Source organism: Schistocerca piceifrons, chromosome 9 (genome assembly GCF_021461385.2).
Source record: "Schistocerca piceifrons isolate TAMUIC-IGC-003096 chromosome 9, iqSchPice1.1, whole genome shotgun sequence".
NCBI lineage: Eukaryota > Metazoa > Arthropoda > Insecta > Orthoptera > Acrididae > Schistocerca > Schistocerca piceifrons.
Window position 1 is genome coordinate 188,088,170 of NC_060146.1, and position 16,730 is coordinate 188,104,899.

Below are 16,730 nucleotides of genomic sequence, written 5' to 3' on the forward strand. Positions count from 1 at the left end.
GATAAGAAAATTAACTGCTATAATTCGACGAACGACATTAGTACAAGAAAGTCATAGAAGTCACATGAGCTGAGGTTTTATGGAAGCTGTATAGATTTATGCTAATAGGAAGGAAGCTAACGACATGACATACCAATACTAGGTTTAGACCATTAACAGTTATTACAGTGCATTTTCGTGAGCAATTGAAATAGGAAGTGACACTTGACACAAGAAATACTCCACATGTTTGCTTCTGCTATGATTCTTGAAGTGGTGTACACACTGTGAAATATTATGATTATTCACACTCCGTAATCGTACTTAATTACTGAGAGTTATCCGAACTAAGTCTGTTAGAGGTCAGGTATGCATTTCTTTTATTTAATGATGGACAAGGAACCAAAATGTATCTTATAATTTGTAATGAGTAGAAAATTTGGGTCAGATGGATTACACAGAAGTTGGGTGTGGACACTGTGTCTTCGGATTGTATGGGATGATGAGGTTTGCATTAGGATTTTATCTGTACTTGTTCGAGGAGACTGACTAGAGGAAAGAGTTGTTATGGAAGTGACATGATATTGGTGCTGAGGTTTATATGTAGCGACGTATTATTGAGGTATAGAGATTATGTGAAGTAGATGATTATTGGAGTTTTCGTGGACAAGAGGTAAGGTAAATGCTATTAATGATGAGGTTTATATGTATCGACGTATTGAAGAAGTATTAGTGACGTATTGAGATTATGTGATGCTGATGATTATTGGAGTTTTGGTGTATAAGAGGTAAAGTAAGTGAGGAGCATATTTTTTTTGTTGGTCTTATGGAACAAGGAGGATGAAGAGAGCAGACTAGAACACTAAAATAGAAGGAAGATAGTCTATACACACACTTTGTTAAATAACTAAGCAGTATATACTTTTTTTTGGAGAGAGGAAGTAATTGCATATCTTGGCTCACTGACAGTTGTTCAACAACAGTACATTTTGATCTGGCTTGGCAAACATTGGTCTTGACATGATGACTATGACGTTGACTAACTATTATTGACTGTTATACATTGCTGCCAGTACTACTTGATACACATGATGAACATCAGATTTAGACAGAATTTCATTTACACAATTAACACTATTCAGTTACACAGTAGTACTTAATGTGGATGAGAGATGAGTGAGTGTGTTCTGTGTGTTTTCCTTTACTAATCCTAACCACCTATCTCAAAATATTATTTTATTTGTTGGTAGTGGCTTGCACTGACACCCATGAATGTTATAGGTTTACTGGTATTTGTGTATTGTAATAGTTAATAGGACAATTATCTGACATCATTTGTGTGTTTGTTATGATTTGTATGTTACTGTAAAAGCATTTGTATGTGCATTCAAACTATTGTTCATGCCTGGACTGTCTGATTGTGAAGATAAATATTCTGAACTGTTACCTGCACTTTTCAACACGATGTGTGACATTTGGTCGTGTTTAATTTCTGCTGAAGAACTGTGTGATCAGTGATTCTAAAAAATTATGGACTGTTACTTGTACCTTTTCTACATGATTGGTGCCACTAGGACATGTTTAATTTCTGCTCATAAACTCTGATAAACAGTGTGATCAGTGCTAGTGAATTTTTTGGAACTGCTTCTGCTGAGAGATGTGACTTTTTGCTGTCTGCACCTACTCAATATTGCTGGGTGCCACTAATGGACTGCTTCTACTGAAAAAATGTCCCCTGTTGCTGTGTGCACCTGATCAACATTGCTGATGCCACTAATGGACTGTTTTTACTGAAATGGTGTCACTTGTTGCTGTCTGCACCTGCTCTCAACATTGCTGGGTGCAACTGATGGACTACTTCTACTGAAATGATGTCACTTGTTGGTGTCTGCACCTGCTCAACATTGCTGGGTGCAACTGATGAACTGCTTCTACTGAAATAATGTCACTTGTTGCTGTCTGCACCAACTCAACATTGCTGGGTGCAACTGATGAACTGTTTCTACTGAAATGAAGTCACTTGTTGCTGTCTGCACCTACTCAACATTGCTGGGTACCACTGATGAACTGCTTCTACTGAATTAATGTGACTTGTTGCTGGGTGTACCTGCTAAACTTTACTGGGTGCAACTGATGGACTGCTTCTACTGAAAAGATGTCACCTGTTAGTATCTTTTTTTTGTATAAACTAATCATTGAAGGCATTTTATGTGAACATTTGTATAAACTGATTTTTTGTATATTGTGTAAACTATTATGCAAAGCCACATGCATGAAAGAAGTTGTATTGCTTACTGTATTTCATATATTAGGTTAGTGAAAGGTCAGTGCAAAGCCAAAATTTTTAACTAATTATGTGATATTTAGGTATTAATATTATCTTTTATTTTTGTCTGTATTTTTCTGGACGAATTTGGTGGAATTTTCACCACCAATGCTGGCAAAAATACCATCAAATTCTGGCTTGTGGAGGAGGGGCATATGAAAGGTGGCTACACTGTGCCACTGCGCCAGAGATTGCGCCAAAGAGTACTATTAAGCCGCCTCCTCAGTGTGTGTTAAGAGCTCGTAGCAGTCAGTGGTTGTCGAGAGTTCATAGCGGACAGTGCTTGTTTAGAGATCGTAGAGGTCAGTGCTTGTCGAGAGCTCGTGGCAGTATGTGTTAAGAGTTCGTACCGAGATGCGCTAGTGGTCACTGCTTGTCGTGAAGTCGGAGTGAGATGTGGTAGTAAAGAGTGTTGTTCCATGTTTTATGCAGTTATTTGATGGGAGAGATAGCAGATGTTATTGTAATGAGTGCATTTCGTCAATATATATGAAGGTAAAAACTACAATGTTCTTTTATTAATTGTGTGTCTGAAATAATGCGTCACTACAGGTTCAGTCAACAAAGCATCTGGCTGGTGTTCTTGTATTAGAGTGAATTCTGGTTTTCTTGCGTAATTATAGTTTTTCTAAATTTCTTTTGTCACGTCAGCATAGTTGGTATTTAAAAATTCTTGTCTTGTTGGAAAAGAACCGTGCCAGATGTGGACGTTGAGTCACACTCCCACATACAGAACAGTTACTCTTGTGCTTGTTGGCTTCGTAGATTTTATAGTTGCTGGGGACTTAATTAATTAGCTGTGTTTACGAAAATTTTCTTTCATTGTTTGTTGCAGTCTTTCTTTTTTTTTTTTTTTGGTTTTTACCTTCATATATATTGACGAAATGCACTCATTACAATAACATCTGCTATCTCTCCCATCAAATAACTGCATAAAACATGGAACAACACTCTTTACTACCACATCTCACTCCGACTTCACGACAAGCAGTGACCACTAGCGCATCTCGGTACGAACTCTTAACACATACTGCCACGAGCTCTCGACAAGCACTGACCTCTACGATCTCTAAACAAGCACTGTCCGCTATGAACTCTCGACAACCACTGACTGCTACGAGCTCTTAACACACACTGAGGAGGCGGCTTAATAGTACTCTTTGGCGCAATCTCTGGCGCAGTGGCACAGTGTAGCCACCTTTCAGAGTGTCAACCGCCGTTTTCGAAGGCTAAATGAGTGTAAATTCTTGCCCAAAGGGAAGGGGTTGTTTCATTGACACCTTTTTTGCCACCAACTAAATTTATTTCGTGTACATTCTGAGCGGTGGTGTGTCCTAAATGTTTTTCAGCATAAGGAAAACGAGTGATTGTAAGGCTGGGCATTGCCGTTCTGACCTTAATGCTTTTTCTCTTCTTCTTCTTTCTGCGAGTTTTATACATCATGCTGCGTCTTTCTCATCCAAGTTTCCACCGTCTCCCATCTTTCCAGACCTCTTTATGCATTGCCATGTCCTGTATCGCGAGCCTCAACCCATCGTCCCAACGTAGAAGGGGTCTTCACCCTTTCAAGCGTCGTCGAGGTCTCCAGTGCCTTGTTTCAGAGGGCCATCTTTCCTCTGGCAATCTTCCAAGACGTGCATGCCACGTTGGTCGTTTATTTTCACTTGTGTTTACCTTTTCTCTCATGTCTCCTCGTAGTACTTCATTTTATTTTTATTTTGACTCTACTTCTTAGTGCACAGCTTCGTGACCAAAACTCCATTTCCATTGCCTTTAATTTCTTCTCATTCACCCTGTACCTGCCCGCGGTTTAGAACCATACAGAGAAATCCTTTCAGCTATAGTCTCGTACATCTTTCTTTTCAAATATTTTGAGGTCGTTTTAATCCAGATAATGGAGTGTAACGGCTTAATTTCTCTTTACTGTTCTTTGCTTCAGTTCCTCGTTGCTTCCACCTTTAAAGGAAATGATTGTCCCTAAATATTTATATCAAGGGCTACACTTTACTATAGATCCATCATCCAGAACAAGACCCTTTCCTATGCCTCTGACAAACAAGTATTCAATCTCTGTAAAGTTAATTTTAATGCATCACTGCTCATATTATTCGTTAAGCTTTCTTATCACATAAAACACATTCTTCTCTTCTTCGGTGAAGATGACCTAATGTGGCGATATTTAGAGAGAACAGGCTGCCATCGCCTACTCCAATTCCGATGTTTTGCACTTCCTTTCCCAATTTTTCAGTGCTTCGTTTAAAAATATTTTAAAGAAGGTAGGCGGTAAATGGCATCATTGTTTCAGTCCTCTGGACTCTACGTTTCTGTGACAATAACTTCCCAACTTTAACACGACAAGTATTATCTGAATTTCTAATGGCGTGTGCATGATGTGTAGGAATGTTCTGGTTTTTCCTTGTTTCCCATATCCTAGAATATGGTACACTATCACAGACCTTCTGCAAGTCTCCAAAAACCATGTGTGTCTCCAAATTAAGTGCAGTCTTTTATCAGTAACCTGTCTAATGCTACATATATTATTGATACAAGGCCTTCCTGCCCGAAAGCCTCTCTGCTCTTCTACTTCCTCAATTTCTCTCTCAGTTATAGTTTTAAGCATCTTACCATACAATCTTGATACAGGAATGTGATGCCTCGATTATTTGCGCAGTCATCATTTCTTTTAAATACGTTTATGATGAACCCTTCTTTAAACACGCCAGGCATTTCCTCTGCACTAAGACAGTGGGTAAATAGCTTTGCAAAATGTCCAAATAACACGTTTGGCCTAGCCTTCAACAACTGCATATCTACAGCTCCAGGTCCTGATGCTTTGCCACTTTTGAATTGCTTAACTATATTTTGTACTTCCGCTGTTGTTATCTCCTGGATTTCTATCTCATTATCATTGCGTGCAAAGGAACATATATCCTGAAATTCGGAACGATAATTGTACATACTATGTCTTTCATCTATCTAGGCTTTACAACTGTAAATTTATACTAATCCTGTTATTTCCTCTTAGCTGTTTTATCACCTTCCATGCTTCTTTGGACCTTGAGCTCCCTATGTACTTATCAATTTTTCATATGTAATGCCCCACATAGCACTTTTTGCTCTAATTATTGCTTTCTTTGCCTCTTTACTTAGTCTTAAATACCCACACTATCATCATACGTATTGCTCATAAGCTATGTGTTATAGGCCTCCTTTTCCTCCTCCACTTTTTCGGCAATATCACCATCCCAAAATCACTTTCAAATGTGCCACACTCTTTCTTAACTACTCCGACACTTTCAAATGCAGCATCATGAATAGCTCTCACAAATGTTTTATACGTTACTACCATTGTTGTATCATCAGTCTGATGCAGCTTCCTCTCAATCTAAACTTGTTAAGAAGGCAACTGGAGGGTCCTGTAGTAAACTTGACTTACACTGTGTTTGTTCCAATTTCCATCCAAGCTCATTACAATTGTTTTGGCACTGACTGAGTTTTTGAAAGGGGAACGAAAGTGCATACCGAAGCAGCAAATTGTCAGATCCACATTCTGCTCTTCTGCAGACACTGCAGTCCTCCATCTTTGTATGATTACTTTATTTCCGTATAGCAAAATCAGTTATAGATTCTAAATTCCTTGTAGTCCGCCTCCGTAGCGTAACCATGAAGGGGGCCTGGGTTCGATTCCCGACTGGGGCCTCCTGACCAAAAATGCCATACGGCCATTTCATTTTATTACCTTGTAGGCCGTGTCCAAGTGTATTAATCGATCTCTCTGTGTTCTTCATTACCATTCACAATATACTCCCCAAATTTGCCTACAACCTTGCCAGCATCCTACTGACCAATTCGTCCATTAAAATTTGCTACAAGATAGAGCTCCTTTCTATCGCTATTGCCATCTGGGAAGTCTGTCAAATCATTACAGAAAATCTTCGTAGCATCAATAGCATTATTTGTGGTTGCATATGCTGCAGTACGTGTAATGCTTTTAGTTTCACAACCACTCACATCAGATTTTCTTCCACACAGTCCCATTTCTTAAAGTAGCCTTGCCAATTGCTATGTACCACACTGGATATGCCCTTCTTTGTCCAACGCTCTTTGTTCACCCCACTATAAATATGAACATAGTCATCTATTTCCTCTATTCCTTTGCCTTAGTTTTTTGTTTCTTTTAGTGCTATTACATGTACATTATTCCGATGCATTTCGTAGTTGCGATGTCCTAGACTCCATGTACGAAATTTCATACACCGTTTCCGTTACTGTGGTCAATTCTCTTTAGTTATGGTGTGGTTCCGGGACATTAATCTTGGATTTTTTGATGACTCATGCTTTCCGAGTGATGGGGATTGGGTCCAAAGCCTCAATCCCCAACCTAAAGGACCTGGTAATTTTTAATCAACGATTTCTTCCATTTTACCGGTTGCCAGTCTGGACATCACGGCGCGGACCAACCTTCGTTTTAATCACAATTTCACTGGCTCCATTATACCGAGGTCCATCCTGTCCACTGTCGCCGCCGTTAGACACAGAATAAGAAAATTAAATTCACCGTAGGGCCTCGAAAGCTAATGCTGTTGAGATCGAAAAAAAGAAGAGCTGGACAGGAGAAGGTGATAGGAAATAAAACAGAAGAAGGCTGACACAATGCCAGAATTAGATAAGGGCACGTGTGGTTACCACCTACAAACCCCATAGAGAGCCCACACTTTTTCCGGAATCACACCAACTCACCAGCCTGGCATAGGTAACAACCAGGAGCATTTCATCTGTCAACACAGCTCAGTGGATCACTGAAACACAGACCCCTTCCCACCAATAAGTGAGGCACATACAGCAGTGTAATAATTAGAAAGAAAAATATTAAAACCTCAATTGTGTAGTGCACGTGCCCCTTGTTTTTCGTTATTAATCTAAAATGTATTTTCATAGAAACTAAAAATTCCCAATCATTTATTTTCAGATCTCTGCATATGTGAAATGGAACTTGTATCCAGGCGATGAGAAACAGTTTTGCGCTTTTTAGTCTGATTTTTACTTAAGTAATTGTTTCCTGCTTTTTAGTCGTGTGTATGTGTTTGTGTGTAACATTTGTCAGTGGATTTTGAACATTATGATGAGACTATGAGAGACATGCCTTAAATTTGAGGTTTATTTCAATATCTTTTCTGCTCATCATATCTGTAGTACAATAACATTGCACACACCTTCAAAAGTATATCAGGTTGTTTAGTTGTTATTTTCACTTGCAGGTGTAGCCATGCCATCTAGTGGCTGTCATCAAGTTGTACGCAAGCTCCCTGAAACGCATGCTGTTATTACCTGCACGACATCCTAGCCCTGCAGGGCAGCCGACATGTCAGGTGTCACCTACCCCTTTTACTCCCATAGGTGTGCTGGAAGTTAAATGGACCAGACAGACAAGCAAGCGAGTTAATATTGCATTTTGAACAAGTTCTGAACTATGTTTCACCCTTGAAGTCTCTAGCTCATTGGGAAGATATAGTAAAATTCATACTGAACAGACAGACAAGAAAGTTACCTAATAAAAAAGTAATAAATTTCAACACGGTTACCAAAATGTTATGACGCTGTTGACATACAGTCTCTTTTTGACTTTCTAGAATGGTGGGAACAGGAACCAAGCATAGGAAACCTCATGAAGCAAACTCCCATGGACATGAAGCCGAATGTGAGATTCATTGGAGAAATATCAGAGCACTTTGCTATCAAAACGTGTTCGCCGAAGAGATGGAGCGCCATCACAATCTTATCCTACATAAAATCATTAGCAAGTGGAAAAATAAAATAAAAACGAACATTTCTGTAAGTCTAATCGACGTGTTACCTTAAAGAAATTTTCAAGAATCCTCCAAAATAATCTTGAAATTCATTTAAAGTTTTTTGAAAATGAATGATAATTCTTATACATAGCTTTTAGCTGTATAATGTAACACAACCCGTTTAACACCATTATATGTGCATCTTCTGGTAATAATAGCTTTTCACTTCATAAAGCTAGAGAGAATGTACGAGTACAATGTCCCAGCGGTCAAGTTGTAAACCGTTTAACTGCGTAGTCTCTTGAAAGACTGATTATCCAACACCTAAACTTGGAACTTGTACACCTTAAGGTGAATGTCTAGATCGCCAGAACTCTTGCTCCAGGAGCAAAGCTTTGATGTAATAGACTCAAGGTCTAAAAAGTTGATCCATTACTAGACCTAGTACTAAAAGGTAGAGCACATTAAGAGAAGAGTGTAGTTAGCAAGTTAGTACATAGACCATCTCCGCTGGGTGAATAAAACGGCAGTTGATGTAGATCTCCAATAACACTGTGCTAAGACAGTGATGAAGATACTATGGAAGTTGAAACTGTTCGTCTAATTTTAGGTTCTTGCACCATTCCGCTCAGAGCTCTTCTTGTATGGTATGTGCTACGGTGAGCTGTTGTGACAGTAGCTCAGTAGAAGAGGTCACTAAGAGATTCTAACACGAAGCGAACACGATCCGAGCAGGCGTGGCTTTCAGTTCGTATTACATCAACAAATTTCTTCCATTTTGATCGATATTGCACTTCCACGAACAAAACATTTATTAAGTAAACTGGTTTGAATGATCTGTGAGGTGTGTCACACGATTTAAATGCATGTTTTCACTTGAATCCAGTACAAATCAGTCAAAGGATTGATGACGCAGAAAGAAAAAAATGTTAGAACTCTACCTTTAAACCTTAGTGGGTCGTTCGCCTTCCTTATGCCTGACCGTTTGTATCACTGCATTTCGTAGTTTCAATGTAATTGAGTGACCCAGCATCTCATTAGCAGTATATTCGAATTTAACAGAATTGTTTCTCCCACCCATCCGCACGAACTCACGTCTACCCCACTTCAAGCAAACTATCATTAAACGCGCCATCGATAAATTTTGTCTACTGCATTCTTAATTTCTCTACTACCACGGAACGCTGACAAATTCCAAAGCACTACAGCATCATCAGCAAAGAGGCTGATACAGCTAACCATCCTATCCGTCCGATGATTCACGTATTTAGATAGCAAGCTCAGTCCTATAGCTCTTCCATGGGACACTCCTGACGTTACTTTGATGAATTTTCAGCAAGATAATGTCTGTCCGATGAGAGTTTTTTCAAGTTTGTTTGCGTGTCCATCCTCCGCAGAAAGCACAGAAATACAGGGCGACACAGAAAAACGGAAACATTTCCACAATCCAATAAGACTAGAAGTTATGAAGGAAAGAAATTGCATTCATAGTAATTGGAACCTTACAACTTTCTCATTTACGAAACATTGATGGCATTTATCATTTTTTTAAGAATTACGTCCTTTACATGGTGTTCTCCCGTATGAATACATTCGTGAAATCTGCTGTAGAGATTCCTTTGACCGTTGCAACATCTCCGCTGGGATACTGTGAACTGCATCCCGAATTCTCCGTTTTAACCCATCCAGGGTTCTTGGTCGAGTCGTGTAGACTGTGCTCTAGAGGTAGCCCCACAAGAAAAAATCACAAACGGGTAAATGTGGCGATCTAGGGGGCTAGGGAATCTTACCGAATTGTAAGATTGCACGTTTGCCAAACAATTGTCGCACATATGCTAGTGATTGCCGTGCAGTGTGATGTCGCTCCGTCCTGTTGAAACCAGGCTTCTTGAACGTTTGGAAGTCGTTCAGGTGTAACGGAAGTTCGTAATATCTGCGCGTAACGATCGTCATTTACAGCTATTGTGTTTCCCTGTTCCTTTGCGCAAAAATTCTGTCCGATAATCCCATATGATGAAACACCACACCATACTGTCACTGTACAGCGCTCATGAACGTCATTATGATTTGTGCTTGACCAGTAATGGTAGTTCTGTTTATTCGCATAACCTGTGAGATGAAGCTGTTCCTCATCTGACATCCACAACTTGTTTAGAAATTCATCTCAATTGTTTACTTTTGTTATTATTTGTTGACAGAATCCTAATCGTAACCGGTAATCGTTGTCCTTCAAGTGTTGCACCATCTGCAGTTTTTACGGACGAAATTTTAAATCAAGATGAAGAATTCTGCGAATACTCTCCCGGGACATTCCAAACACTGTTGCTTGCTTACGAATTGAACGCCGTCGGCTCCGTAAGACAGACTCGCGTACAACATCAGTGTTCGCTGGAGAACGCATACGTCTTGGTCGTCCTGTTGGTTTCTTCTTAGTAGCAGATTTAGTCTCTTCAAAGTTATTAATCCAACATTTTATCACGTGTTTCGACGGGACGGCGTCATGACGTCCTCAATTGTAAAAACGCTGAAACGCCCTCTACACCGCTACCAAACTATCATTGCTTTTATAAAACATTTTTATGGCCAACGCACGCCGTTGTCCGTTCCACTGGTTCATCATTTGTGAAATGGCGGACTGTTTACTCGGTAACTGTCGCGAACTCGCAGTGCTGCCACCTGCCCATGGCTCCCACTATTCGTTTCAAAAAATTCCCGTTATTCTGTGTCATCCTGTGCTTGTTTAGTAAGTAATGCCGCCTCTTCCTGCTGTATTTTAATTTATTTTTTCCAGACGCGTTTCGTCTTTTCCTTCCTCTAAGGCATCTTCAGTGGGATAGTTTGCTGTGATCTGCGTTAGCTCTCATCTGGTCTGGAGGTCGCACTACCACCTTATTTGCGAAACATAAGCACAATTTTGTATTCTGAACTTTTTCACACTGTTCACCATGTTTCTCCTTCCAGAATGAGATTTTCACTCTGCAGCGGAGTGTGCGCTCATATTAAACTTCCTGGCAGATTAAAACTGTGTTCCGAACCGAGACTCGAACTCGGGAATTTTGCCTTTCGTGGGCAAGTACTCTACCATCTGAGCTACCCAAGCACGACTGGCGGAAGTAAAGCTGTGACGACGGGGCGTGAGTCGTGCTTGGGTAGCTCAGATGGTAGAGCAATTTCCCGCGAAAGGCAAAGGTCCCGAGTTCGAGTTTCGGTCCGGCTCACAGTTTTAATTTGCTAGGAAGTTTCATGTTTCTCCTTCTTTGTGGTGTTATTATTCTTCGGCCACCACATATAGATATTGCTATTTGTTCGAACACTGTGCTTTTAACAACGTAAATATTGTAACTTCATTATCTGTTTGTGAGGATATTTACCGCACCCTGCATATTGAAATGGTTGCTTACCTGATAATCACAGTAATTTTCTGCGTATACTGGGTCCTTTACTGACAGTCACGACCGACCCATTTTTAGTATTCATTTCTCTGGTCAGACCATCTACTAAAATACCTGTCCCTTTTCCACGCTGCACAATGCGTGGTGTAGCGGGCAACTATTATGGTGTCCCCAGGTACGGGGAAATCAAACGGAATGCAGCATCCTGCCATCACACCAAGACGCAGCCCACTGCTTCCCAAGATGATCGCAGTGCTATTTCCAGGTGTAGAGAGGCGGAAGTTATAAGCACGGACAGGTCTCCTTCATCGAATGTGTTTCGATATGGTCTTGTGGGCGTTCAAAGTGGCGAGCAATTGGGGAACTGGTGTTATGACTTTGTAAGAACGGGTTGTTGGGGCCTGTATGATTGGTACAGCCACAGGCGGAGCTAAACGGATAGCATTTTCACGGCGCTCTTAGATGGACGACAGTTTTAGCGTCAGAGACACCTTTTGAAGGTCATTGTCTATAGATGCCCTTTCTCTGCGAGTGATTTCAAAGGAAGGTCAAACAACACAGCACGCAGGCAACAGGACGTAACGGAACATTCAGGGTTCAAACGTAACTCGAGTAGGCTAGAACACTGCGATATCAAAAATGTTAAAATACGTGGGATTAACGATTCGGACCGACTTGAAGTGGAATAACTATGTTGACCAAGTAGATGCCTGGATGAGATTCGCTGGCAGAATCTTAAGGAAATGTAATTCGTTCGAAAGCAGTGGCTTACAGAAACACTTGTTCGACTGATTCGTAAGTATTGCTCATCAGTATGGGAGCCTTACCAGGCTCGATTAATGGAAGAAGTAGAAAAGGTTCTAGGAAGGGCGGAACGTTTCGTTACGAGATGGGTTAGCAGATGCGATAGCGTGAACAAACTGCACTGGTAGAGAAACTTTTGTATCACAGAACTTGTTACAGTAATTACGAGAGTGTACGCCGTGGGCAAGATTGAGCCTCAAATTGCTTCCACCCACATACATCTGGAGAAATGAGCTCGTCGAGGAGATTTACAGACAAAAGTTCTTCCCATGCGCCATTCGAGATGCAACAAAGAACTGTGCAACACATAGTGGTACGTTAAGTATCGTTAGCCACACCGTAAGATGGTCAGTGAAGTACTTACGTTAAAAGATGTTTCTATCAAAGAATAAGCAAATGTTTAGGAGGTAGCAGTCGTACGAAAACGAAATTGTATCACTCAGATACGAAGTTCAGTTTAGTTCTTTTTGTGTTCGTGGATCATATTCGCGACAATTCAATATCATGAGTAAATCGTCTGCGAGCTTACTTGCTAAAAACATTTTCCGAATGAAAACTTAGCTATTTGGTGGCTGTTTACGTAATTGGACTTTTGTCGTTTTTTAAAAGTGTTAATCTAACAATAAATTGATAAATGAAACCCTACTACTTACGTGTTACTCAGCAGTACATGTACTGAATAGAGGGATTTGCCAAGTAGAAATAATTCGTATTTGTTTTTGTGTTATTGGCAGTACATTCAATTCACAAGGGAGCAGGTCAGATACATTTATGGATGCATATTTTGCACTTTTTTGCATGAGTAACGTTACGTAGGGTAGGCTACATTGGTTCTTAGGATTATATTAATAAGTACTACTATTACTGTCAAATCGAGCCTGATTCCCTATAAAATCAAAAGAGTGCGACTTCATTGTGACGCTGCTGTTATTGTGCTCGCTTTTTCTAGTAGTTGCCTACAAGAAGTTCGAAGATGGGCAACATATATTATGGTTACCTCAGTGAATACAATAACTTACAGAAACTAGAGATGTAGGTGGACCAGTAGATTATGACTCGATACCACATTAACTACTAGTAACCCAGACATCATATACGAAACATCTTCACAGATACCATATGGGTTGTCTCACTGGGTAAAATGTAAATTTCATGTGGCTTGGGTATCCCGTCGGGTGGACAGTTCGCCGGGTGCAAGTCTTAGGATTTGACGCCGCTTCGGTGACTTGCGCGTCGATGGGGATGAAAATGAAGATCATTAGGACAACACAACACCCTGTTCCTGAGCGGAGAAAATCTCCGACCCAGTCGGGAATCGAACCCAGGTCTTTAGTATTGACATACTGTCGCGCTGACCACTCAGCTACCGGGGACGGACGCCCCTCTGGGTTACTGACTAATTAAAAGCAATACGTTATACTGGACGTCGAGTATTCAACCGAAAGGAATATCTATATTAACGACATAGAAGACAATCTGAGTAGCCGTCTTAAATTGTTTACTGATGATGCTGTCATTTACCGTCTTGTAAGGTCATTAGATGATCAAAACGACTTGCAAAATGATTTAGATAAGATATCTGTACGGTGCGAAAAGTGGGAATTGACCCTGAGTAAGGAAAAGTGTGAAGTTATTCACATGAGTACTAAACGAAATCAGCTGAATTTCGATTACGCTATAAATCACACAAATCTGAAGGCTGTAATTTCAGCTAAATACTTAGGGGATACAATTTCAAATAACCTAAATTGAAACGATCACACACATAAAATTGAGGGTAGAGCAAACCAAAGACTGTGATTCATTGGCAGAACACTTAGAAGGTGCAACAGATCTAGTAAAGAGACTGCTTACACCACGTTTGTCCGCCATATTCTGGAGTATTGCTGTGCGGTGTGGGATCCGCATCAGGTGGAACTGACGGATGACATCGAAAAAGTACGAAGAAGAGCAGCTCGTTTTGTATTATCGTGTAGTAGGGGAGACGGTGTCACAGACATGATATGTGAACTGGAGTGGCAATCATTAAAACAAAGGCGTTTTTCGTTGCGACGGGATCTTCTCATTGATTTTCAATCACCAGTTTTCTCCTTCGATTGCGAAAACATTCTATTGGCACCCACCTATATAGGGAGAAGTGATCATCACAATAAAATAAGAGATATCAGGGCTCGCACGGAAAACTTTAAGTGCTCTTTTTCTCGCGTGATGTTAGAGAGTGGAACGGTAGAGAGAAAGCTTGAAGGTGGTTCATTGAACCCTCTGCCAGGCACTTTATTGTGAATAGCAGAGTAATCACGTAGATGTAGATGTAGATGCAGACGTAAGACGTCGCCGAAGAACCCCTGTGTGTAACGTTCTCAATATTCAACAAACTGCGTTTCATTGAATCTTCCTGGCAGATTAAAACTGTGTACCGGACCGAGACTTGAACTCGGGACTTTTGAGTTCGAGTCTCGGTCCGGCACACAGCTTTTAATCTGCTCGGAAGTTTCATATCACCACACACTCCGCTGCAGAGTGAAAATCTCATTCTGCTTTACATTGCGCCCAACTGAAATTGATTATAATCTGTGAGGGGAGGAGGGAGGGAGGGTGGTGGGAGGTAGGAGTGCGAAAAATTGTGACCATCTCGTTGGTAATGTAGTACATATATACTATAAAATGGATGAACATACATAGAACGTATACACTGAGGTGCTAAAAGACGCTTGTTAGCGATATGGCCATATACAGATGGCAGTAGTATCGCATACCCAAGGTATGAAAGGGCAGTGCATTGGCGAAGCTGTCATTTGTACTCAGTTGACTGATGTGGAAAGGTGTCCGACGTGATTATGGCTGCACAACAGGAATTAAGAGACTCTGTACGCAAATAGTGGTTGGAGCGAGACGTATGGGACATTATATTTGGGAAATTGTTAGGAAATTCAGTATTTCGAGACCCACAGTGGCCGTGCTGAGAACACTTCTCACCACAGAAAACGCAGTGGCCGACAGCCTTCACGTAACAACAGAGAGCAGCGGTGTTTCTGTAGAGTTGTCGGTGCTGTCAGACAAGCAATACTGCGTGTAATAACTGCAGAAATCAAAGTTGGACGTACGACAATCGTATTGGTTAGGACAGGGGTGTGATGATTGGCTATAGCAGCAGATGACAGATGTAAATGCCTTCGCGAAGATCACAAGATGGCCTACAGTGCCTCTCCTGCCTTGTGTCGGTATAGGTTGGACCCTAGACGTCTGGAAAAAGGTGGCACGGCCAGATGAATCCAAATTTCAGTTGGTAAGAGCAGGTGGTAGGGCTTAGACTTTTGCGCACACCCTACGAAGCCATGGACCGAAGTTGTCAACAAGGCACTGTGCAAACTAGTGGTCGCTCCATAATGGTGTGGGCTGTGTTTCCGTAGAATGGACTGAGTTTTCTGGTCCAACAGACCATCGAATGGAAATGCTTACGTTCGGCTAGTGGTAGAGCATTTGCAGCCATTCAAGTACTTCACGTTCCCAAAGAAGAGTGTCATGCCACCGGGCCAGAATTGTTCGCCGACTGGTTTCAAGAACTTTCTGGACAATTCGAGACCAGGCCACACAGATCGCCCGATATGAATCCCACTGAATAATTATGGGATAAAATCGAGAGGCCAGCTCGTGCACGGAAACCTTCACCGGTAACACTTTTGCAATTATGGACTGCTATAGAGGCAACACGACTGAATATTTCTGAAGGGGACCTCCAGTGACTTGTTGCATTCACGGCACGTCAAGTTTCTGCCCTTCGCCGGGCAAACTATGGTCCTACACAATATTAGGTGGTATCCCACGACATCGGTCACGTCAGTATACACTACTGGCCATTAAAATTGCTACACCACGAAGATGACGTGCTACAGGCGGGATATTTAACCGACAAGAAGAAGATGCTGCATTATGCAAGTGACTAGCTTTTCAGAGCATTCACACAAGGCTGGCGCCGGTGGCGACATCTACAACGTGCTGACATGAGGAAAGTTTCCTACCGATTTCTGATACACAAACAGCAGTTGACTGGCGTTGCCTGGTGAAAAGTTGTTGTGATGCCTCGTGTAAGGAGGAGAAATGCGTACCATCACGTTTCCGACGCGGATTGTAGCCTATCGCGATTACGGTTTATCGTATCGCGACATTAGTGCTCGCGTTGTTCGAGATCCAATGACTGTTAGCAGAATAATGGAAGCGGTGGATTCAGGAGGGTAATACGGAACGCTGTGCTGGATCCCAACGGCCTCGTATCAGTAGCAGTCGAGATGCCCGTCATCTTATCTGCATGGCTGTAACGGATCATGCAGCCACGTCTCGATCCCTGACTCAACAGATGGGGACGTTTGCAAGACAAGAACCATCTGCACGAACAATTCGACGACGTTTGCAGCAGCTGGGACTATCAGCTCGTAAACCATG